The sequence below is a fragment of the Urocitellus parryii genome, chromosome 1 (genome assembly GCF_045843805.1).
Source record: "Urocitellus parryii isolate mUroPar1 chromosome 1, mUroPar1.hap1, whole genome shotgun sequence".
In the NCBI taxonomy this organism is placed as follows: Eukaryota; Metazoa; Chordata; class Mammalia; order Rodentia; family Sciuridae; genus Urocitellus; species Urocitellus parryii.
The window spans coordinates 160,545,121-160,558,917 of record NC_135531.1 but is presented as its reverse complement, the minus strand read 5'-3'; the positions used below and the strand labels follow the sequence as shown (position 1 = coordinate 160,558,917).

General features: G+C 38.1%; 1 long non-coding RNA gene across 1 annotated transcript in view; it reads left to right on the top strand.

Moving 5' to 3' along the window:
- Positions 1–13,797, top strand: part of LOC144256640 (uncharacterized) — a 152,288-nt gene that overhangs the window by 40,549 nt on the left and 97,942 nt on the right. The gene's annotated exons all lie outside the window — the stretch shown is intronic.

The following is a 13,797-nucleotide window of genomic DNA, read 5'->3' as shown; positions in this document are numbered from 1 at the left end:
AAGAAATCATACTGGGGAGAAGCCCTATGAATGCAAAGAATGTGGAAAAGCCTTCACTGCCTTATGTTACCTTCGAAAACATAAACAAATTCACACTGCAAATAAGTCCTATAAATGTAAGCAATGTGGCAAAGCCTTTATTTCATCTACTAAACTTCACAGACATGAAAGAACTCATACTAGGGAGAAGCCCTTTGAATGCAAAGAATGTGGAAAAGCCTTCTCTGCATTTTCTTACCTTCAAAAACATAAACAAACTCATACTGGAGAGAAACCCTATGAATGTAAGGAATGTGGCAAAGCCTTTAGTTTATCTAGTACCCTTCACAGGCATGAAAGAACTCATACTGGGGAGAAGCCCTATGAATGTAAACAGTGTGGCAAAGCCTTCAGCGCATCTGGTACCCTTCGCATACATGAAAGAACTCATACTGGGGAGAAGCCCTATGAGTGCCAAGAATGTGGAAAAGCCTTCACTGCCTTCTCTTACCTTCAAACACATAAACGCTCTCATACTGGAGAGAAGCCCTATGGATGTACAAAATGTGATAAAGTCTTCACTAGTTTGTTTAACCTTCAAATACATGAACGCTCTCATACTGGAGAGAAGCCCTATAACTGTAAGCAATGTGGCAAAGCCTTTAGCTCATCTGGTACCCTTCGCACACATGAAAGAACTCATACTGGGGAGAAGCCCTATGAGTGCAAAGAATGTGGAAAAGCCTTCACTGCCTTCTCTTACCTTCATAAACATAAGCAAACTCATACTGGAGAGAAACCCTATGGATGTACAAAATGTGGTAAAGCCTTCACTAGGTTGTTTAACCTTCAAATACATAAACGATCTCATACTGGAGAGAAGCCATATGAGTGTACACAATGTGGTAAAGCCTTTACTACTTTGTCTAGCCTTCAAATACATAAACGATCTCATACTGGAGAGAAGCCTTATAAATGTAAGAAGTGTGGCAAAGCCTTCACTTGGTTATCTAACCTTCACTCACATGAAAGAACTCATGCTAGAGAGAAGCCCTATGAATGTAAGCAGTGTGGGAAAGCCTTCACTCAGTCCTCTATTCTTCAGGCACATGAACAAATTCATATGGGAGGGAAGCCCTATGACTCTAAGCAGTGAAACAAAGCCTTCACTAAGTACATTGAATTTTGTACACATGAATTCATGGTAGAGATAATCCGTATAAATGTAAACAATGTTGAAAAGCCTTCACTACTTTAACTACCCTTCAAATACTTAATCACAATCATACTGGAGAAAATCATGATCCATGTGAACACTATGGGAAAGCCTTTTGTTCATCCAGTTAACTTTGCTCACATGAACCAACTCATAGGAAAGAAGTCTTATGAATGTAAACACTGCGTGAAAGACTTTGCTTCACCCGATGAACTTCACTCCCATGAAAAAACTCATACTGGAAAGAATGTTTTCATCTGTATATAAACATTGTGGTAAAAGCTTTAGATGTTCTGTTTATCTTCATGTGCCTGAGCAGACTCACACTGGAGAGAATCTATGAATGTAAATAATGTGTTAAAACCATCATGGTGGGGTTGTGGCTCGGTGGTAGAGCATTTGCCTGGCGTGTGTGAGGCACTGGGTTTGAGTCTCCTCACCACCTATAAATAAATGAATAAAATGAAGGTTCATCAACATCTAAGAAACTTTTAAAAATAAAAGAAAAATCTTCATGTTTTTCCCCCTTTTCCTTCAAATACATGAACAATCTCAATGGAGAAAGGCCCCATGAGAATAAATGGTGTTGTAAAGCCTTCAGTGGTTTGAATTATCTTCGAATACATGACAAAACTCATGCTAGGGAAAAACCTTGTGAATGTAGACAATGTGGGAAAGCCTTCACTTATTACAGTGGGCTTTAGACATAAAAATATACTGGAGAAGAGCTCTTTGAATGTAATGATGTGGTAAAGCATTTACTAGTTGTGTATATCTTCATGTACATGAATGAACTTATTGGAGAGATACCTCCAATAAGTACTTTTACCTCATGTAAACAATGTGGTACAACTCTTGCTCATTCTAATTCAGTTTGAAAACTCATACCAGAGAGAGACTGTATGAAAACAGTCTGGAAGAACAAATCAGGATTGTCACTCTCTTTCAAGGGTATAAACACACTCATGCTGTAGAGAAAACATGTAAATGGAAGCAATGTAAAAAATGTTTCCTTATTCTTTTTGTTTTCTATATATATATGTTTGTTTTAGTTGTAGTTGGACACAATGTCTTTGTTATTTACTTATTTTTATGTGGTGCTAAGTTAGAACCCAGGGCTTCACATGTTCTAGCTGAGTACTCTACTGTTGAGCCATAACTCCTGCCCTCCTTTATTATCAGCTTCAAATTATAAACTGATTCATACTGGATAGAAGCCTAATGAGAGTCAACAATGTGAAAAAGCCTTCAATTAATCTTGCTATTTTCAAATATAAGAACGAACATTGTATATAAAAAGCAAATCCTTTATTTGTTGCAGTGACATTCAAAAAACATGAAATAACTTGTATTGGAACAAAGCTATATTAATGTAAACAATCAGAACAAACATATATTAATGTAAACACCTTTGGTGCAGTTCGTCTAATAATCGTTAAAGAAATGGTAATGTAGCAGTGCTATTTGAATGCAAAAATTCTGGTAAACAATCAATTTTCCTCGTCATCTTCAAGTGGAGGATTCACACTACAAAAACTCTGAACATTAACAAAGTGGTAAATCATTTTTTCCTGTTGCTTTTAAAACCATTTTACTCATAGTGGAAGTGAAACCCTCTAAATGTGTGATATTTACTTCTTATACATGGAAGGTAGTGGAGCAAAGGAATGTGTGAAAATGTCCAATTTTATGGTTCCTTTGAAGAACATAAAACTGTTGCACAGGTTGAGAAACTCTGAACCAGAAATCTGATAGAGCCTTCACACTTTCCAGTTTGATTTATGTTTCAGATTTCCATTTCACTCACAAAAATACCAGAGAAAGTTCAACCTAATAGAGGGAAGATTTATTTTGGCTCATGGTCATATAGCATTCAGCCTATCATTGACTGAACACCTTGCTTTAGGCCTGAGGTGCGACAGAACATAATATGTGATGGCGTAGTAGAGAAGGACTTCTTACCTCATGGCAGCTGGGAAGGAGAGAGAGAGAGAACGAATTAAGTACATCACTAGTTGCCTGACAAGTTTTTATTGTGCAGACTGTAGTTGTGGCCTTTCTATTTTCAGTGCTTCTGCTTCACTTGATAGTGTAGTGTGCACTTGTGATAGGGTTCACATCATTTGCGCCTAATGTTCCAGGTACTGATTTTGAAAGGAAGATGAAGCAATGGTGCTAGCTTCTGATAAAGCATGGGAGAGGCTCTTCTGAGGGCAAAATCCCTAGTCAGTGTGTGGTATTTTTTTTTTAGCAAACTGTTTAACAGCATTCCAAAGGTCTTATGAGAAGGATTGATGGCCTTAGACAAAAATCACTTTGCATTTTGTACAAAGCTTAATAGCAATGAATCACATTTCCTGAAGATTGAGATGATGACTTCCATTGTAGGTTATTGGGCAGCCAAACTCTTTCACCTAACCACACAAAACATGAGCACTACTGGGGATAAGGGGAATATATTACTTGTTCAATCTGAAAGTTTGCATGAATACCCTAAAGTTTTCAGAAGCAATTTTTGTAGAGAGAAGAGTAGTTATGTGTAGTGTGCAGTTTTAAATACTTAATAATAACAAATGACTTGGCTTAACAAGACCCTTGAATGCTACTTGCTATGCCAGTATCTCAACAATTATGCTGATCCCTTGGTATCAAGGTACAGGATGGTTCTTCCCCACCCCTCTTTGTTGTTTGTAAGTGTCAAGAATAAATGTGAAGTGTGGACATAGAAGAATAAAGAGCAATCCCGTGCACCACTGGCCAAACTTTCTGTGTCAAGGAGAAGGTGAAGAGATGGAAGGCAAAAGGTAAGAGGGGACAGCCATGGAAAATGGAAGGAGATGGGGGGAGAGCTAACAGACCATACCCTTCCCTGGCTCAGGGGTCAGAACAATGGACTGGAGTCTTGGGTTTGGTCTTATGTGTCAGCATTAGATGTCTCTGTTCTTATTTTCAATGAATCCAATTTCCTAGGGATAAGTGAGAACAATATTGGGATGGGTATTGGAGCAAAGTTATTGACATTCTCAAATCTGGATGGTAGGTGGAGTGAAGATATGAATATTATTAATACATTTGACCTGGTGTTTCAGTTTCCTTTTGTGGCCTCTGAGCCCAGGGTCATGGGGAACAGTGTCCCAGAAGGAAGGACCCACATGCAAATCCTGAATGCCACCTCCTTGTTCCATGGAATCTGCATCATATACTAACTTCATTCTGGTATATTCAGAGGCAAATTTTTAATCAGGAATTACATTAGTGGGTGAATAATTACAAATTAATTTTGACTAAATATGCTTTATGATCAGATGATTCATTCAGTTTCATGTTAACCTTCATGAGGTGTCCCCCCCCCCACCGTGGAAGAGTTTAGGGGAGCTTTTATAACTATGGAACAAAAAATTATGCATCAGTAGGTTTATTAAATTCTTCCTTGGGGTCTTTATGTAGGCAAGCAAGGAGAAGTGCTTTATAGATTCAGAAATTATCTTGTAGAGTTTTTAGGTTAAAGATTGCTGTAGAGCAGAGGTTGGCTAAGTTTAATGATACTTTTTTAATAGCACAAGGATGTCAGATCAGATATAAAATGTGAAAACATATTTTAAAGGCACTCATAGTTCAAAATAGTTATGGTTCTTGACATGCAATATTCTTCCCTTCTCAGTCATGAGGGTCTGCTCAATGAAGGCCTTACACTGTCAGGATCTCCAATACATATGCAGCTTTGGAGAAGTACAGCTTCACAGTGGACACTTTGGGCTAAGTACCACAGTGTGCATGCAGAGTTGAAAGTCTCCATCATAGCATTTGATAGAGAGTCTGAGAGAGGAACGTAGTCTTCAGGAAAAGGAAGTAGTTTTAAAGCCGTAAAGGAAGCAATCCCTGCATGATGTTAGTGGTACTAGCCATTGTGAGCTCGTTCTCAGCTTTACTCATTTCCATCCTCTGCATCTGACAACATTTCCCTGCAACATGAAATAGGTCTAATGTATCTAAAGTGCCAATGATCAAGAGTATATTGTGAAGAAAATGTAGTGAATGAGTGGTTAGGCATCCAAACCAACCCCCAAATACTTCATATATTAATCTCTAATGAGACTGACAATGGTTTTCATGTAAGTACACTCACCTATACTTGATGAATTATTTTATTTGATGTTTGGAGTATTTAAAATAATTATCTATTCATTCTAATTTTGTCTCCTGACCAATTTGAGTCTATGGCCATGAAGTCATGTTCAGGGGCTGGGTCTAAGAAAGGTTCATCTGTAATGTCCAAATTATTGTAACTCTTATTCTCTCTATGTATTTTCATAAGATTCAAAATATTGGGAAATCCCATATGACAGTCAACAGAGTAGTAGTAACTGTGAGGTAGCTAGAAGTCAATGTGTCATAGTGCTCCCAAGAGTTTTCTGCATCTAATGATAGTATTTACATTATCTGGAATTTTGAGTCCATCATAGTGTTCCTATAAATGTAGTTTATAAATAATAATGTACCACAATGACAAGGAGTGGATGTCCACACAGATTTGTTGCACTAGGAAACAGGTTCAGCTGCAATAAGTTGACCATTATACTTGTCATATGAAATTTGTCATAACTTACTGTCTCCAGGAATAATCATAAAACTGTTATGTGGTTGACTAGATTCACATTAGCATGCTTTCTTTTTTCTTTGCATAGGAAGAAGGCTAATTTTGGCTGGAAAACTTTGGTATATGAAATAAAGAGATTCCCAAAGGGGAATTATTATGGTTTGGATCTGTGGCATGCCCCCAAATTTTCTTTTAATGCAGGAAGATGTGGAATGATTAGATTATGAGTGATGATCTCATAGGTCTATTCTAGTTTGGATGGACTGACTGGGTTGTAAAAGGAGATAGGTAGGTGAGGAATGAGTCACTGGGAGCATGTCCCCAGGACATGCAAACAGCTCCCCTGCTTTTTGACCCACCATGACCTAAGCAGATTCCATCAGGTTGGCTCTTTCACCAAATCCTACTGTCTCACCTTGAGCACTGGAGAACAGAAAGCCAAACAGTGCATTTGCTATGAAGAGGAGGGTCATCAGAGAAGGGAGACATCCCTGATGCTTCCAAGGGAAGCCACGTGGTCAAGCAAGACCTAGACCCATCCTAGTGCAAATGACATTAGCAGACCTGAGAAGCTGCTGTAGTTTCCCCAGGAATGACTCCCATAAAAACTCAGCTGACTATTAATAATAGATAAAAACAAAAGTCAGTTTGACTGCTTTATCTTAAACACTCAGTAAAGATGGTTAAAACCTGGGCATTTTGAATAGTGATGATAATAACAATAATGATGATAATAATAATAATTATTGTTGTTGTTAACTTATTATTTAAGATATACACCTTATAATAGCCTGAGATAAGTAAAACAAGTAAAACTGGAGGCTACAAAGAAGCCTTGATGTTTTTATATTAACCAAGTTTAGCTTTTAAAGAAAGGACAGTACAATGCTCTAAAATAACAGTTCTTATTTAACCAGTTGTTTAATTTTTATGGTTACTTGCTCTAGAAAAAATAAAACTCAATAAACACAGTGTTATGGGTAAACATGTTTTAAGAAATTTTTGTCTTTTTAACACATGACTGATTGTAAAAACAAACTTATACAGACCTTAGTAAATCAATCAGATATCTAACAAAAGTACTCATGAGTAATCCCATATTAAATTTACTTATTTTATCAAAATATTAGACAAGTATATTGAACAGTGTTTTTTTTTTTTTGAAGGAAAAGTCCTAGAACCAAGGCATATTAGACATTTTATAGACGTTAATATTTTATTAGTTTTTTTGAACACATAGAAAAACTTATAAACTTAAACTTAAAGACATTTATTTTTATCTGTTTATTAAATTTAATTTGAACCATTTTAAACACATGAATTAAAGATTTTTGGATCCATTCTTTAAAATTTTTATGAGCGCTCTTATATGTTTGTATATCATAAATATGATATACGTCCATATGCACATACAGACATACAACACATAATACAAGTGTGCACACATAACACAATACTGAAGGCCTTGTAGATTTTTGCAGGTGAAATCGCCATTACAGTGTTTTTTTAAAAAAAAAAAACTCCACAGTTGATTACAAATAGAACTGTTCAGAAAAATATTAACCTAAGTCTGTAGGATCAAAATCATGAGCTCAGAAAAATACAGAATCTAAGAAAAACCAAGAGTCCTAGAAAAAAATGACTGGCCAGTAATATGTAAATACCATACAATTTACTTTTTTTCCCCCTTAGGCCTCAGATCAGTCTTCTACTGAGCTTGCAGGCTTCTTTCATTTGCATTTTAATGTAAGTTTTGACTGAGGTCTGGAAGGAGCAGGGAAAACTGTTTTTCTGGGCAGACACCTCATGTATAAGGTATTTTAACCATAAGTCATAATTTTTAGGTTTGAATGTTGAAAATTATGATACAAGTTTAAGACACAATTCACAAAATTTTATGTCTTTACATCTTGTTTTGTCAACAGATACCATACTATCATTTACTTTCCTTGTCCAAATTAATGCACTGGTACACACAATGACATTTTTTTAGGCTAACCAATTTAAAAATTGGTGAAAAAACTGAATGACTGGGAGTTACTTGCCAACTTGGAAGTAGAGTTCTTTAGTTTTCCATCCTAAGTATTTAAGTTCTCTGGCATGAATTATCTGAAATCATAAACCAAACAATTACCTAAACCCAACTTTTAACTGCAAGATTGTGCAATGCTTCAAAAACCCATTCAGATAAGTAGACAGAGGTAGCATAATCCTTACAGTGCAGGGAAGGAAGTCGGGAGTTCCCCGGAGCAAAATAGGGCTTTGGTAGCTGCTGGGAGTCCCTCAGTCCCTCCTTTTACTTACAGGATTAGCTCCTCTTTTGTAGGTGGTGGATCCTCTGTTTTTAGTTTAGAAGCATCCTAAATGGGGGCCTCGTCATCTGAGGAATCACTTTCACTCACTGAAACTGAACCTCCATCCAAGTTCCCTCTGTCTGCTGTAAAAATTCACACACTCCTACATCTGAAGATAAAAGTGCATCTTTTATCAACTTCCACAAAGAAAAAGTAGCTACAGGTAAACTGTCCAGACCCTTTTCCCTTAAATATTTTTGCAAATCTTCTTTTACATGTTCTCAATCAGGAACCATTAAATTCCCTGAGTACAAAAAACAAGGAGATGCAGTTTTAATAGCAAGCATAAAAACAGAAGCTGTTTTTCTATTAATTACAATTCCTTGCTCCTTAAGCAAAGTCATAATTGCTTGTTGCATTTGACTTCTTGAGATTTTTGATCCCATGGTACCTCTCCCTTTCACTTACCTTTGCCAATAAGGGGACTCTCTGCTGCCCACCCAGGGATGCCACCTGTCAGACCTGCTGACAATCTATAATTGCCGATACAGCAGAGATGCTTAAGAAAGACATGCACACACGCGAATTCAGTAGAAAATGAGCACCGTCTTTATTTTTTTCTCTCCTTACTTTATACAGCATTGTTAATTAAAACAAGGGAAAAGAAAAAAACATCCTTTCCTCAGCTAAATCACAAGCATGATATACATTCTCAGGAAAACTTTAAGGTTATAGTGTGCCATATTTCTTATCAATTAACTTGTGGTTAGTTATTCCCAGGCAAACACACACACACATATATAAATTTATATATATATATATAAATTTTACACTTGGCAGAACATTCTTTTCTCCAGTCTTCTTAAGACAGCAACAAGGACACAGTTCAAAGAGTTCATCCTTTCTCACAGAACTCCTTGTTTTGCTAAGCATAGCAACACTTAACTGTTTGTGTGCATGAGCTCACAGCAGATGTTATGTATGTTAAGACAACAATAAACAAGAGAGTAACATTTTCTGTGAACAATTTGCACAAAAGCAATTTAATGTCATCTACTCTTCTTTCTCCTTCTCCTTCTCTTCTTCCTCCTCCTCCTCCTCTTCTTCCTCTTCCTCCTCTTTCCCTTCTGAGTCAACTTCCCCAGGTTTACACTACAGGAATGACAGCTATCAGATTCTAGCAAGGCTGGGTAGGAAATTGATTTCTAAAAGCTCAGAGCTTGTGCTTCGGGTTAAGCATTGTGTCAATACCATTGTTTCTCCAAGCAAATAAAGATGAATATAGGTACAGACTTACTAAGACAAAATGAGGGAGATGAGGTTGTGGCTCCATGGTAGAACTTGCCTAGCATATGAGGCCCTGAATTCCATTCTGAGCACCACATAGAAAAGAATAACTAAGATAAATATTCTGTGTCCATCTACAACTATATATATATATATATATATATATATATATATATATATATAAAATATATAGAAAAACAAGGACAAGATGTCAAGGAAAATTTCCTTAAGCAGACATAATTTTTAAAATATATTTTTATGTACATCCAAATAGATGCCTTTTCCATTTTTTTAGTGATTCAGTCCACTTTCCCACCCATAGATACATACTGTATAAATGGAAATTTCCCTTCTAGACATCATTTTTTAAACCAAAGTATGTTAAAATATGCTGAAACTAGTACTTTTTGAAATCACATTTGTATAGGTCATTAGTTTTCCAAGCTCCCCCCCCCTCCTGCCTTTGGGAATTAAACTCAAGGGAACTTGGCCACTGAGCCAAATCTCCTGTCCTGTTTTTTATTATATTTAGACACAGGTTCTCACTGAGTTGCTTAGCACCATGCTTAGGCTGAGGCTGGTTTTGAACCCATGATCCTCCTGCCTCAGCCTCATGAGCCTCCAGGATTTCAAGCATGGGGCTCCACGCCCAGCTATATTTTCTTTTGTTGAACTGTGTTAAGCAATGAGGCCCATTTTGCCTGCCACACAGTAGACCAATCCCTGGAAAGTGACAAATGTAAATGAGAGAGAACTCATCCAAGCAGAGTTCAGATGTGAGGAGATAGGAGTAGCCTTAACTCTGCCTCTGAAGGATGGGGAAGTTGTGATCGTTTGTGTTTTGTATCCTGTCCTTTTATAGGAGTGTGTTTAATAAATGGCATCATTAGCATGAGGTGGGGGGAGCTTTTGAATCTCTGATGTCAAAAGTTCACCACTAGACACATATACAATCTCAAGTGAAGAACTCATTGATTTTTACTTTTAGTTTGAGATGGACAAGCTAACAGGGAGTGCCTTTCTAAAGCCGTGACCCTTTACTTCTGCCTGAAGATGTTCTGTGGTAACCAGGCAGAATAAAGCTTGGCATATCTGCCTTCATTTTGCTTCTTTGTCCTTTGTTACTATAAGTGTTGGGTCAGATACTTGCTCACTGCTTTCTCTGTTCCTTTGCATGCTAATCATTTAAAGAGTATTCACCTAAAACCTATCTATATAAGTTTTTATCAGCCCCAGATTTACCTAATCTCTCTTTCCTCTCAAGATGGGCAAAATCGGGGTATTCCATTTCAGACCCCTGGAGAGGCATCTAGAGATTTGTCATACAGCTTCCAAGAATGATGTGACGCAGGCAGATCACCCACAGTGGGACTGCTTTCCTAAGCAGGAGCTGTCCTCTCATGGGGACTGAATTGCCTCTTCCAGGATCACAGATCTTGTACACAAGCATCCTGAGCACCAAGGGGAAATTGCCCCTAAGCATTAAAAAAAAAAAAAAAAATCTAGAGGCAGTCTCCTTACAGAAGCAGGACTGAGAGGTGATCTGTGATTCCTTAACCATGGAGACCTCTCAGTCATGCCCCTGTCCTTCCTCCACACCTGAAGCTCATGTCAGCAACTGGAGGACAGAGCTGAGATGCTGGTTTCCTTTTGAATTCCCATTGTGACCATGTTTATTAGTTGTCTTTCCTGCTCAGCACAATTACATTTTCTTTTTGGTTTTGGTGGTGAGTGGCCAGATATGATTAGTTGGTATCCCCAGAATGAGGCATTTGACCTACGACACCCATGACATAAGTTCATGAAAACAACTTAGTCAACTACTGCCATTGTGACCTGTAGGTCAGAGGTATTATGTATAGCAAAGTCAATGAGATTATACACTCAGCCTAATGACTTCTGGAACAGGCAATAATAACATTGGTAAGAATAAAGATGTATTCTGTTTTCCCCCAGTTTCAACTCCATTTATAAAATCATGGTGAGTACCATGGTATTCACTGAGTACTTTGTATGCCTGGACTCAACATGGGTACTTATAAGATTGCCTTCTAGACAGATACTGATTCCTTTTATATTGTGTTGTTCCTAAAAAGAAGTTTGTAGTGTAGCAGAAATAGAATAAGAAAGAGGTCAACAGTGTTAGTAGAGTACACAGTCACCAGGAGTTTGAGAAGGGGGGCTCTGGTGGAATAGGAAAAGTAGCAAATTAGTAGCTATTTTATTAATTTGGAAAGGGGAATTTGGAGCTTTTTAGAAACTCCAACCATACACATACTCTTAACTCAGAGTTTTGTATATTGTCCTAGGGTTCAGGTTCTCTTTTTTATTAGGGGAGCAGTCCAGATGAGAAGTGGATCCTTCAGAAGACTAGCATTACAATGGAGGGTTTATCTTCCCGTGCTCTGGCAATTTACAATAAAGGCAGTTTCTCAAAACAGAATTCTTTAATTTGTAGCCTCCAAAAATGTATGAAGGGGCCCTCTAAATCCCCAAGAAGGTAGGGGTGTGTGTGTGTGTGTGTGTGTGTGTGTGTGTGTGTGTGTGTGTGTGTGTAGGAGTAGTCTTCTCAACTTGGCCAGAATTTTTTTAAAGAGATGATATTTTATTTGTTTAGTGTTTTATTAGCCCCCCAAAAATGCACCTCATTGATTTGGAGGCATTATTTTCTCCATTGTATTCTTCAGATTTAGAACTTTTTTAGGTTAAAACATCTCCAATCTTGTCACTATAATTATATTTGATCTTTAGTAGGACAAATTTTTTCTCTTGAAATGCACAGGTTCACAGTGGAGAAGTCTTAGAATTCTTGCATTCATGCATTCATATAGATGTGTGTGCATGTATATGTGTGTGTGTGTGTGTGTATATATATATATATATAATATATATGAATATATATTTATTTGTGTGCATATGTGTGTATAAGTTTCCTGTATTCCTAGATGTTACATACCTGAGACCTGCTGCTGTGCAAAGTCCAGTTCGTCCATTCTGACATTGAGCTCAAACCAACTTCTGAGCATAATCTGAATTTTGAAATATTCATGTAAATTCAGAATTCACAAAATGATTTGTAACTGAGATCTGAGAGACACTCTTGGGGCACATCAATATGTAATGAGAAATCAGTGAATTTAGGGACTTTCCAGGTTTCCCATGCCTGGTTATTTGAGCTAATAGCAATTCACAAATCAGACAGAACCAACCTGCTAGTGATTCAGTGCTCAAGCAAGGAGTTTTACACAAAGAACAATACTTAACTGTATAGGAACACTATTTAACTGTATAGGTACACTGTTTAAGTTTATAGGGAGTCCTTGGTGGTTAATTAGGGTTTGGAATTAAGGTAGTCTGGTTTGAATTTTGGCTTTCTAATGTAGAAATGAGAACACAGCCTAGTAGACACAAAAGCTGGTAATCTCCACAGGATATTGTATTATCTGCCCCCAGGGCCTCCCCCTGGGTAGGGAAGCCTTCTTTTCCATCGTACCAAGATGGAAGATTCCAGGGTTCACTTAAACATAAGCTGACTTCGGAACTGAAAGAAGGCCTTGTGTCTACATGGAAGCATAGGTTGCCACCTGGATGGTGGGTGGGGAAGCAATGACAGTCATGCCACATCTTCTTCCTATAAGGCTGAGTTCAGGAGGCTGCTCCTGTGAAAAAGAGGGAGAGACCTTGTGGAGACCATCTCAGGACACTGATTCTGGGCAACAGAAGCACCTGTTTTCCATGTTCTCATCCTCCATAGTGGCTCAAATGATTTGCTTGTCTTACATGATTTTGTGAGATTGTGTTTCAGTTTGACAGAACTTTCCTTGAGAAGATGCAGCCTTGAGACAGGCCCTGCCTTGGAAGAAGAATGCAGGTGGCATTTCCTCCTAGGCCTCATCTGGTGAGACAGGAGCATTGATGGAGGGTGGAAATGACCACTCCCTTCCCTGGACCACTGAGGATTAGGATGTGCACATGCCTTCCTGAGATACCTTCTGAAAGAACGAACAAGGCTTGTAGGAGAAAATGCCCGTTTATTGAGGAACAGCTCTGCATATTTATAGAGCTAGGGGTGATTTGACAGTTATGACAGTTTAACAGATTGACAGTTGGCACGGGGTGCTTCCTGATTGGTGGGTAAGGATCATGTGAGTTAGCAGGGCTCACCATTAGACGGCTCTTCTGGGGGGTGGGGGGAGTTAGTCTTTGGAGCCTGGGCGACTTCCAACATTTCCCCCTCTTTGTTATTAAATGAGAGTGGGCGTCGACTCATTCTGGCTGTTTCCTGCTGATTTTGGGTGGTGTGGGAGGATCAGAGAGGAGGGAAGTAAGGAACCCCCACAGGAGGGCAGGGAAGACAGGTATAACTTCAGGAATTAGATAAAGGAAGGTTCCTTGCCACTACAGATCCATGATGATGTCAGTTC